The sequence below is a fragment of the Micromesistius poutassou genome (assembly GCF_964030765.1).
Source record: "Micromesistius poutassou genome assembly, chromosome: 18".
NCBI lineage: Eukaryota > Metazoa > Chordata > Actinopteri > Gadiformes > Gadidae > Micromesistius > Micromesistius poutassou.
The window spans coordinates 5,478,159-5,490,658 of NC_140288.1; the positions used below are offsets into that span (position 1 = coordinate 5,478,159).

General features: G+C 53.1%; 1 protein-coding gene across 1 annotated transcript in view; it reads left to right on the forward strand.

The window, feature by feature from the left end:
* Positions 1-12,500, forward strand: part of LOC311363309 (leucine-rich repeat transmembrane neuronal protein 4) — a gene marked incomplete at both ends in the record, with an annotated part of 214,223 nt that overhangs the window by 178,183 nt on the left and 23,540 nt on the right. The gene's annotated exons all lie outside the window — the stretch shown is intronic.

Sequence of the window (12,500 nt, forward strand, 5' to 3'; positions counted from 1 at the left end):
GTTAGAATAAAATAACCTTGAATTAACTTCTGCTTACCCCCCCCCCTGTGTATCGCTTCCAATCTCCCTATCACATGAGACTCCCTCCTCTAGATAACAGGCGGGGGCCCTGGGCCCGAAGGGTGGGTGGCGTCCATGTTTGTGTCTTTGCATTATGGGAATTGCCCGGCGGACATTGACAGTGGGGGTTTAATGAATTAAAGTGGACATCGCTGACTCAGGACAATCAATATCGCCCCCATCCCACACACACACACACACACGCACACATGCACACACACACACACACACACACACACACACACACACACACCCCGCCTCTCCCCGCCCCCCTGCAGACCGCTGCCTGCCTCCTGGAGAGAGATGGAGAGAGAGAGAGAGAGAGAGAGAGAGAGAGAGAGAGAGAGAGAGAGAGAGATGATAGGATGGAGGGATGGAGAGGAAGATGGAGGGATGGAGAGAGAGAAATGGATAGAGAGAGATGGAGGGATGAAGAGAGGGTGATACAGATAAACATGGAGATATGGAGAGAGAGAGGAGGGTCAGGTTAAAGAAAGAGAGAAAGAGTGAGAGACAGGCAGAGAGAGAGAAGGAATGGAGAGACTATGAGGAGGACAAGAAGATGATATTGGTTCAAAAAAGAGACGGAGAAGGCAGAGAAGAGAAGGCAGAATGGAGATAGAGAGGATGAGAGAAAGAGAGAGAGAGAGAGAGAGAGAGAGAGAGACATAGTCGCAAAAAGAGCGAGGGGAGGAGGGTTAAATAGAGAGAGTGACAGAGTGACATAGTAGGAAGGGGAGAGAGGCAGAGAGAGATGGAGGGGGGAGATCGTTCAAGTGGACGGAAGAGGGAAGGGAGTGCTCTCTAAAGGGGGAGGGGAGTGTGGGAGGAGAATACTAAAGGAGGAGGAGGAGGAGGAGGACGGGCAGACGGAGCAGACCAGGGTGGTGGCGGTGCGGAGGGTGGTGGTGGTGGCGGTGGGGAGGGCGGTGGCGGTGGGGAGGGCGGTGGCGGTCGTGGTAGCGGCAGCGCTGGTGGTGGTGAGGATGACGGAGGTGGTTGTGTGGAGACGTCGTCGACGGTGCTTTCGGTGGTGGTGGTGGTGGTGAGGGTGGTGGTGATGGGGGTCTGGCGGTGACGATGGAAGTGGAGGTGGTGGAGGTGAAGATGTTGTTCACGGCGTTTTGGGTGGTAGTGGTGCTGTGACGTGGGGGCAGGACGGACCTCCACCTCCAGCCCCCCCCCCCCCCTCAGTGACATAGTGATCGGACCTTCACACACCGCCCCCCCCCACCTCAGTGACGTAGCGCCAGTACCTCCACACACCACCCCCCCCACCTCGGTGACGTAGCGCCAGTAGCTCCACACACTGCCCCCCTCTCTTCTCGGGCCACAACAGCGCTGCCTGTCCTCCAGTGGGAGCCCCACAACAAACTGGGCCTTCATGACACGCGTGGCCCCATTCAGTCCACTGTGCTCACACACAACATTAGTCTCCGACGCCCGCTCCCGCGCACCACACCGCCCCGCCGCCGCCGCCGCCACTGGAACCATAAACTGTGGCTTTCATTTCACTTCTCCTTCCCCTCCATTGGTTGACCACTGATCCAGTCGCGGGCGCAGAGATACTACATTTTGTGTTGTTTTTTTTCCTTCTTCCTCCTTGTCACATAAACTCAGAGATGAACGAGAGCTAATGGGGCCCGAGAGGTATCATCATGACTCATGTCATGTGACTGTTTTGGAGAAACGCTCAGTTTTCCCGTCCCAAACAAACCCACGGCCATCAGCCCAACATGTTGCCCGCTTGTTTTTTAGTGGATTTTTTGACGTGTCCTCTCTGCGGCCTTCTGTTCAACTCTACGTCCAACTGTCTTGTGATTGGAACACAAGGCGATGGTCCCTCACTGACCAGCGTGGGGGTCCCATGTGGTCTCTTGCCGGCCAACGAAATGCAGAATTTCATGGCGCCGCTCGCCGACGATTAAACGGAATGGACAACAACACGTTCCGATTCAATGGAACCTTTTTTTTACCTCAGCCTCGCTCCCTCCTCTGCTCTGATTCTCTCTTTATTGTCTCTGGCCTGCAGCTCTAGTCCTCCTCTTCTTCATCCCTCCCTCCTCATCATCGCTTCTCCACTCTCATCTCCAAAACCTACATCACCCGTTTAGCCAACATTAAAACGCCACCGTCTCCATCTCTGCTCCAGGGTGACCTACAGGTAGACCGCAGACGTCAACGTCTCAACCCGGAACGTTCCGGCTCGGATCGAACAGTCCTATCCCCTAGACTCTTCTAGGGGATAGGACTTTCACTAAATAGCTCCCTCTCTTGACACATGATGATTCCTCCCCCGCTGGACCCCCCCCCCCCCCCCCCCGTACTCACGCCCTCCCTCCCTCCCCCCGGTTGCCCTCTACCCCTCCTTCCTCCCGCCTGGTCCTCCCCCCCCCAACACCAGGTACCATTCCCACCTGCCACCTCACCCTGACACGTCCCTTAGTGACCGGGTTGATGGATGGCGTCGCCGTGGCGATCCGTGTTCCGGTTAACACACACACCACAGCGGAACAGCACACACACCAGCCTCACGCCGCCGAAAACAACCGCCCCCCCCCCCCCCCGCACCCCCCCAAACCCTAACCCCCACCTGTCACCCGGCAGCCCTGTTCACGTCCCCCTGCATTAGGTAAGACTTTGCTTCTCTTTCTGCTCAGAGCGGGGGGCCCCTGCCTGTCTGTCTGTCTGTCTGTCTGTCTGTTTGTTAGTTTTTCCTCTCCTGCCTCCACCGTCCACCCCCACCGCCACCACCCCCACCGCCACCACCCCCACCGCCACCGCCGCCACCACCACCACTGCCACCATCACCACCACCACCGCCACCACCGCCGCCATCACCACCACCACCGCCGCTGCCGTCACCACCACCACCCCCACCACCCCCACCACCAAAGTGGAAAGTTGGCACCATTTTCCCTCTTTCCTGCTCATAAAGGAAAGGAAAGAAGTTTCAGTTCTGCGATGACATCACAGCCCCCTCCTCCTCCTCCCCCCCTGCTCTTCGTCCCACTCCTCCTCTTCCTCACGTCCTGTTGTCTACGGCAAGGACACTTTTGCGACAACGGCTTCTGACTCATTCCCTCCGTCAGCCCGGAGACCTGCTCCACTCATCGCTCCACCCGATCCCGACCATGTGGTGGAACTCAGCGATGCTAACTGGGAAACGGGTGGTGCTGGGTAGTGGTGATGGTGATGGTGCAGATTGGTAAGGGACATGAATTGATAATTGGGGTGAATTGGGTGTAGGTTGGGGGGGGTGATGGAGAAGGTGGGTGGCTGGGTGGAGGAGGAGGAGGAATGCAAATGATAAAAGGTGGAGGTGATTTATGTGTGTATGGGGGGGCGGTGCAAACGACGGAGGTGGGTGGTGGAGGTGGAGGTGGTTGGAGGGGTGGCGGGTGTGCAGGTGGTGGTGGTGGGGGGTGGTGGTGGTGGTGGTGGCGGGGTGGGGGGGGTTAATTTGTCTCTGATTGACAGCTCCATTCTGCGCCTCTCCTGAGTGACAGGCCGCTCGTCGCCTCGGCAACTGTGGGGAAATGAGAGTGGAATTACAATGTCCACCGTGTCACCTCCTCAGGGGAGGAGGGGAGGAGAGAACACAATCACATCCACCGCCACTCACACACACACACACACACACACACACACACACACACAGCCGTGATGCGGGGAATGAAATGACACACAGGATAAACACAAACGCACAAAGTTGCAATCTCAATTTACCTTCACTATAGCGAAGAAAAAAACAAGAACACACACGCACACATGCTCGCTCACAGGCATACACACGCACTGACACACACACACACTCACACACACACACACACACATCAGAACACGTGCGCACTCATACACGCCTGCTCTCTCAGAATGCACACACCCCACATCGCAAACCCACACACAAACATTCACGGACGTGCACTCTCACACACACACACACACACACGCTAACGTCTGTGCGCGCGTGTGTGCATTCTTGTGTGTGTGTGTGCGTTCCTGCGTGTGTGTGTATGTGTGTGTTAGTGTTAAGAAGCCAGGGCATGGGAAGACGAGACCAAAGAGGTTGTGGAGGGAAAGGCGCTGTGCAGAACGCAGCGTTTTGTCGGCTAAGCATCGGGCTAACAACTTAACCGAAGAGGCCAAGCTGGGTTAATGGACCCTCTACTTTTTATTACCTCATCAGTGGGCGCAGGTCTTTTCTTTTTAACCGGGTCTGCTGGAGTCCGGGAGAAGAGAGAGAGAGAGAGAGAGAGAGAGAGAGAGAAAACGCCCGCGCCTCCGAGACGTTCCGCTGCATCTTTTTGCAAAAAGGCTGAAATCCCGTCTTTAATGTTCGCTTTCATCCAAAGCGATTTACAAACGGATTCAGACGCATGTCGGCCGCGGACCCCGGGGTTCAAACACAGGACCATCTGGGAGCCACCAGACTCCCGTTCCCCCTCGTCCCCGAGACGATAAAACTCTCACATCACGTTTCATATAAAGATGAATCTGATCTGCCTGCAGCCGCCCATTCCTGAATTGACGTTTTATTTCTCTGAGCAACGTATTGGTGACGAATGGAGGACCTGATGGGATTAGGGTCCGCAGAAGACCCCCGAGCCATCTTCATTCCTCTGACAGGAAGAACGTGAACATACCAACGGAGACGCGCTGCGGACACGTGGAACCGCTCCCAGGGCCGGCCTGCTTCTGGGAACGCAGAATTCACAGTACAGTGACTCATGGCTCCTTATCTTAGGACTGCTCACTAATTATATATTCATTCATATTTAAATATAAATATTCTAATTTTTTATATTATATTTAATATATATTATATTATATTATATCACATAGATCTTTTTATAATTTTATTATATTTATTTTTTATTTTTTATAATTATTTATTATAGTTATTTAGATGTTTTTTTTCCATTCCTGTGCCTGTGTAAAGAAGACGGTGAAGAGAGCCAGGAGGGTGTGTTGAAGAAGAGAGGGAATGACATATAGGACCACGGGTGGGAATCAAACTCGGGTCACTAAAAGCCGCTTATTGTCATACGTGGTTAGAACGGGTTGAGCTACCGACCCCCCACCCCCCCACCCCCCCCCCCCCCCACCCCGCCCCCCCCAAACCCAGTGTTTTATTAAGAATATATTTATGAGTCTGTGTCGCTGTTCCAACTAATTTCCCCCTCGGGGACGAATAAAGTACCCGTCTAATCAAACCCATAGTCACTACAACTACGACTGCCGCTGGTCATCTCCAGGCTCCAAGCGGCGGCGGCGGCGCCGTGTGTCCCGGTGTGCGCTCCGGGGCTCCCCCCCCGGCGGGTCTGGGCCGTGGCTGCGCTGTGACCCCATCAGGGTGGCGCTGGTGTTGTGACCCTGAGTGCAGCAGGCTGCCGGTTCTTACAGCTGCTGTGTCCCCGCGAGCCAACCGCCCCGTGCTTACCTCCGCGTGAGTCACCCGGCTGCTTGATCTAGCCCCCACGCGCCCACTCAGGGCCCCCACGCACCCACTTAGGGCCCCCACGCGCCCACTTAGGGCCCCCACGCACCCACTTAGGGCCCCCACGCGCCCACTTAGGGCCCCCCGCGCCCACTCAGGGCCCACACGCCCACTCAGGGCCCCACTCCGCCTCCGCCGCTGCGTTTGCCACAATGCCAGCCCTCCGTTTCTCCCTCCCCCTCCCCCCGCCATACCCCTCCCTCCCCCCCCCCCCCGCCATACTCCTCCCTCCAAAGAAACCTCTGTCCGAAACCTCCTCCTTCATCTGTCTCTCATTATCATCCCTCCATCCCTCCATCCTCTGCCTCATCCCCCCTCCATCCATCCCTCCAGCCATCCCTCCGTCTCCTCAGCCATCCCTCCATCCATCCCTCCATCCATCCCTCCGTCTCCTCATCCATCCCTCCGTCTCCTCATCCATCCCTCCATCCATCCATCCCTCCATCCCGCCCTCCTCCGTCGTCTCTGTCCTCCGACGGATCGACCTGTGCCTCCATCTGTTGCTCCGTCTCTCCTCTCCACCTCTCCCTCCTCCCTCCATCCCTCCCTCCTCCCTCCCTCCCTTCCTCTTCCCTCCCTCCCGTCCTCTCTGGTACTCCTGCCCCTCGGTGTTGAGTCGTGCTGCTTTTTCAACCGGTGCAAAAACCGGCTCCCATAATGCATCATTTCTCTTTCATGCAGTTCCGATATGAAAACCCTCACCCCGCGCAACTCAGCTCACCCCTCCCTCAGTACACTCAGTTAACCTTGTTAAACTCTGTTAAGAGGCCCGCTGCCCGCCCGCTACATGCCACAGTAATCTCTCACGGGAAAACTCATTCTCACATTCAGCAGTAAAATAATAGAGGTGGGGGTGTGTGGGTGTGAGGGGTGTGGGGGGTGAGGGGGGTGAGGGGGGTGTGGGGGTGAGGGGGGTGTGGGGGGGGGGAGGGGGGGGTGAGATCAAAGCGCAGCACAGGGTTCCAGTGAGGTCATATGGCTTGGGAATCTTTAGAGGCGACGGGGGCCATCGTTGTGAATGTGGCCTTGAGGCTAACACAGAGAGAGAGAGAGAGAGAGAGAGAGAGAGAGAGAGAGAGAGAGAGAGAGAGAACAGAGAGAGAGAGAAAGACAGAGCAGAGAGAGAGAGAGAGAGAGAGAGAGAGAGATGTAACGCAGGCTGCAGATGGCTGGCCCATCACTAGTGTGAGGTTAGATCAAGCATGGCGTGGGTCGGTTCCACCATGGATCCCATGGGTACATCTGTCTTCTCAATGTATGTGTGTGTGTGTGTGTGTGTGTGTGTGTTAGTCTGTCTGACTTTGTGTATGAATGTGTGTTTTCTGTTTGAGTCGTGTATATATATGTATCGTTTTTTTGACGCTGCATGCGTGCGTCTGTCTCGCGATGTCTATGTGTGTGGGTGTGTGTTTGACTGTATATTTACCTACAATTTGTGTGCGAGTGAGATAGCATACACCTCTGTGTGTGTATTAGTCTTTTTTTGGGTTTGTGTGTGTGTTTGTGTGTATCTGTGTGTGTGTGTGTGTGTGAGAGATAGCAGGCACCTGTGCGTATGTATCAGTCAGTTTGTGTTTGTGTGTATATCCGTTTGCGATTGTGTGTATGTCCGTTTGTGTTTGTGTGTATGTCCGTTTGTGTTTGTGTGTGTATGCGAGTGTGTCGGGGGGGGGGCGGGGGGAACGGATCAGGGGCGGAGTGGGACAGTGTTGCTCCACGTCTTACAGATTGCTTTTAAAGGCAGGGCGAGCGCGCCCTGATGGATTGAGTGGCAGCGTGGGCTGGACAGAGATCTATTGAAGAAGCCTCTCAGAGTCCAGTGGACTGAGAACAGGGGCCGCGGGTTCATGCATCACAACCCCGGGGAGCTCGTCTTTGTCTCCATATCGATATTCCTCAGCCCCTCGGTTGGATCCTGGTATACATTAAGCCTTAAGGTAAGGCCAGACAGTACTTTAGAAATCCCACATGGGACATTGTCTCGGGGTAGTCTGGTGAAGTCTGTATATTCCCCTCGGTTGTCTTGTTGTGTGTCAATGGTGAAGTTTTTGGTTGTCAAGACAACAGGTTAGTCATTTTGATGAGTAACTGGGGTCAAGATGTTTAGGTGCCCTATTAACAAACAGCCAGTAGGAGCGCGGCTCCCGAGATATTTTTGGCCCAACATCTGAGAAATGTTTGCGACCACGATGTCATACATTTATCCGCATCTGCTTCCACACAAACGCACACACACACACACATGCACACACACACACATAGTTTTAAACAAAATATCATCTGCCTGTAATATCACGGACCCAGTAAGCCTTTCCACATTGCACCACACTCAGTTAGAGGAAGTAGTAGTCGCTCATGGCAACAACCATTCCGTTTGGTCGTAAAGGACCATTATGAGAACGGTTATTTCAACTACAAAATATCATCTAATATACATAGCTTGTAAGTCAGCACCGGTTGTGACCCTATATGCAAATCAGGCAACCCTAACTGGGGTCTCGACCCACAGGATGGGCAACACTGCCCACACAAAGGACCAAAATAAATGGCTTCACACCCTAGGCAGAAACGCCATCTCGCTCCCCCGTCTGGTGTCCACTCTGGGGGGTGAGACGACCCGGCCAGACGTCCTCTGTGGCGCGTCAGCATTCCACATCGAATCACCCGAAGGGCTGGAAAAATAAGATAAAAGCAGAAAAGCATTCACACCAGGGTGTCCGGGGGAGGGGGGGTGCGGTGGAATCACAAGAAACCCGCGCAGCAGGGTGTCGGGACCCGAGCGCGATGAAAACACGGTTTGTAACGACAACCTGCAATCTCTCGCTGTCCTAACGATCACCATCAGTGGCTTTTTCCCTCCATCTATTCCTCTCCTCTCCACGCCCCTAAAGGGTGTTTCTCGTCGAGTGGTGAGCTCCTCTGGCAGGTGGTTGTACCTCAGACGACGCTGGCGTGCCGGTGCTAATGCGTTTAGCATCAATGGCTAATTAAAACAGCGCGATCGCTTTCGGCGAAACAGCTGTTACCCCTCTCGTAATAAGAGGGGCTGTGTCTCGAAGCCATTTGCGCTAAGTGCCTCCATGTTCTGATCAAACCGGTTTTCGTCCGGTCTACTCCGTACAGCGTCCTCAAACGCGGGAACAAAACAAACAACCAGCTGCCGACGGCAAAAGCAACGACTTCCCGATCTCCACAAGCTCCCCGCTCTTCCCCGAGCTCGGAATGTCAGCCAAGGTCGGAGCGTGTTTCCTTACTGGGTCAAAGTCCCTGTTGAGGCTAAGTTGCTGGAACAGGTAACTCTCTGTGAAATCATGTCTGCCATCACTCGCACCCCGGGGGAAACATCCCTCCACCTCGCCGTCGTCATGCTCGCATGCTCATCCAGATGCAGGCTCACCCCCTTGAACCGATAAGAAGTCGCTTCGCTTTGTGGATGTTGGATGTGTACCGCGTTGAGAAACACGTCGGAGGAAAAAGAGGGGAGAATGTTCTTCTCAAGACGTCGTTGGTTAATTGTTTTGGTTTCAGAACGCCGGTGAAATGGAGCAACCGCCTTCACCTATCTGGGGCATCCATTTCCATACAGACGAAAAGGCAGGAAGGAGAGAGAGTGGAACCGGAACGAAACATAACAATGAATATGATTCATTTTCAAAGTGAGAGACAAAAGCGAACGGATGAGTCTCGCGGGAGGTGTGCATTTAAAACGGGGGTGGGCCGGGTGGCGGGGTGAGGGCTGATCATGTGCTACCTAAGTAGGTCAGAAAAAAAGGGAAGAGGCGTGGAGCCGCGACTCACCTTAATAGTGGATATGTTAAGGAGACGGGGCACTCTATCAGTCCTTAAGCTGTCACCGGCGCGGTGATAAACCCTCGCTTCCCATTGATAGATGAGTGATCGGGTCGAACGCCCGAGGGCTTCACGAACCCAAAGCTAACAAATTGTCCGCATCTTCCCAGGGTTACGGCTGCTGATGGATGGTAGGGGGACAACAGTCAAGGCCCAAAGCCCCCTGGCTCTAAAACACTGCACACACCACCCCGGTCACCCCCCCCCCCCCCCCAACCATGACTCTGGACCAAGGCAGTCGCAGAGCCCTGACTGACTGAGCCCATGTAGCAACAGTGGGACCGCTGCTAGTTCCCATTGAATGTGAACAACAAACAAGCTAGTGTATGCATTAGACATTAGACATGGCAGTAAGCATTCTGTTAGACAAATGATCCTGAGGTCGACTTTGAAATGGTTGCAGGTCACTCACAGCAGAACCTGGGCATGAGCATTTGGAGAGCGTGGTGTATTTCGTTTTGGAAGGCCTGTGGTAAACAGTGACCATCACATATGCGATCTCCGAACGACCTTCAATTCCCCATTATTTCCTCCCATGGATAATTCAGCATGGGACCGAAGGCTGAGCTGTGACTACACTCATATGAGGGCCGTAAAAAGGACCCAGATTACAAATTCAGTAGAGGATCTAAATTCTAAATTACACGAATGTTAAAAATTCCTTAAGGGCTGTAACATTTTACTACACAAAGACTGAGAGTGAGCAATAAGAGTGAGTGAGCAACACCATCAAACATTCATATATTCATTCACATATCATGTTCTATATGTTGGACCATAAAAAAACATATCTAGAAGCTTGTTGGCATTTTCTGACTTGACCAAAGAAGAATGAAGGTTCAGAGACGAAGCACTAGACTGCATACTCCGCTCTGCTTGCAGCTATGTTTTGTTAATACTTAATGGATTTGCTGCAGCAGGACAAACCCCCAAGGTCTTAGTGCGTTTGTGTTTCTTTTCCTTTGCACAAAAACTTTTAACTCTGAGGCTCGCTTGCTGCATTCAGCTGCTCCCTTGAACCTTCACGCTATCCAAGCCCAATCCCTGAACCAGCATCTCTCTGGGTTTGAATCATCCTTTCTCCTATTCCCTCAATGGGAGCACTCCATCACATGTTGCTTCATGATGTCAAGGCCGTGTCCAATGGTGGTTGAGTAAGGCAGTGGTGTGCCGTGTTAAACTAATGGCTTTTAAGAAGTCAAAGGAAAATGTAGCAGCAAAGAGAAAGACAAAGCTTTCTCTCCTCCTTTGAGGTGTGTCTTCACCAACAGAACAGCCCTCTGTCTATTGTACACCGCAGTGTCCTTTTTAAAAAAAAAATCTACGATAACACAAAAGACATGCTGCAACAACAGTTTGCGGCGGGTGTGTATCCAACTCCTTAATGTTCGCACCAGCTTGAAACACTCGTCGCCGGAGTCGCCAGTCCGAAATGGCCCCCTTTATCTCCCTAATTGTTCGCGGCGACACCTGCCTCCTCATTTTACACCTCTGCCGCCGCGGCTCTCAGGTGAGTCACAGCTTGGGTAAATGTGCTAGCCAAATGAGTGTGATCCCGTTAGCGATAGCCGTCTCTTCACTGCCACTAAACGCCCCCCTGCCCCCGCTTCCCCTCATCGCCCGCCCCAACTCTCCAGCGAGCGAAGGCACACTTCACTTCACGCTCCCCCTAATGGAGGCCATCAGCCTGTTCACAAACACGACACAGCAGCCAAGCAATCATCCATCTTGTTACCCTCTTGTACAAATACAGGCCGGCTATATGACTTTATATCAGCGTGGGCGGGAGGCCACTGAGGGCCTCCCTCTCAGGAAATGTAGGAGGAAGCAGAAGGGGGGGGGGGGGGGGGGGGTGGTGGTGGTGGTGGAGGAGGAGGGCATCGGTTATCAGGTCCACACAATAGTTTCCCTGGGATATTACCGGCTGATAGACGGCCGAATAAGACGTCTGCCAAGCGGCCTGCTCCAGACTCACCTCCTCCAGACACTTCCCCGCCCCGAGCACCGGGGATGCACTAGAGATCAGCAGATTGAGAAAATAGACCGTACCGCCGAGGCGATACTAAAGTTGTTATCCACGTGACAATACAAGTAAACAGCTCCACTTGACCACGACTGGTTTTACAGTCGCTGTGTAACGGGCAGCTGGGGAGCAGAGCGAGTAAACAGGCTGTAAATCCTACGACTCGGCGAACGTCTTCTCCACTGGGAGCCGACGGGCTGGAGCGCGGCGTCGGCGTCTAATTGACGATAAACGACAGATACGGCGGACACGAGGGCCTGTCAGAACCCCCCCGACACGGCCGGGGAATTAATTTGAACCCATCAGTAACTTCTGGAGAAAGTGTCTCTGTGAACTATTTGTCCCTGTTGACATCGACGAGCGTTTTCTAATTATTTCCAGGAGTGCTCGGAGATTTGAGTCGATGAGCTGCCACCTCCTTCTTGTGTTCCGGCGCGTTAATGGATCAACTAAGTGCCTCGTCTCCCGCATGCTCTACTAGCACATGAACGTATGTGTATGAATATGAAATGTGTGTATTTATATAATCCGAGCGTACTTCCACTGATAGCCCTATGATTTGCTTGGTGTCGGTATCGTTAGTGCAGAGAGGTAATTGTATTGAAAGCTTTTTTTTTACCACTGTAATTGGCTGTGTGTTTTGGTCCAATGGCCAGCCTTTGCCTTTGTTTCATTATTATTATTTTATTTATTTTTTTGCTTCCTGCTCGTCCTTGGGTCGACAATATGCTAATAACACTCATCAACCTGCAGGCTTTGAAGCTCTGCTTCTTCGCTTCACTTCTTGTTCTCTGTTTGTTTGTTTGCCTCGTAAAAAAGAAAAAATCTCTCCTGAAGCGTTTCTTTCCACTGCCTCTCCTTCCCTTCTCGCGGGTCCCAAGACGTTCGAGCTGTAAATAGATTTACCTTTCCCTACAGCAAAGTCCTTGATGAATACATATATTCTTCTGCAAGTCCAGCCTCTCATCCCACTCATCTCTCCCCCGCCCTGACGCCATGCAGATGGGGGCCAGGTGATTTACTGTGTCACATTAATAACCGTGCCCTCTCTCTCTCTCTCTCTCTCTC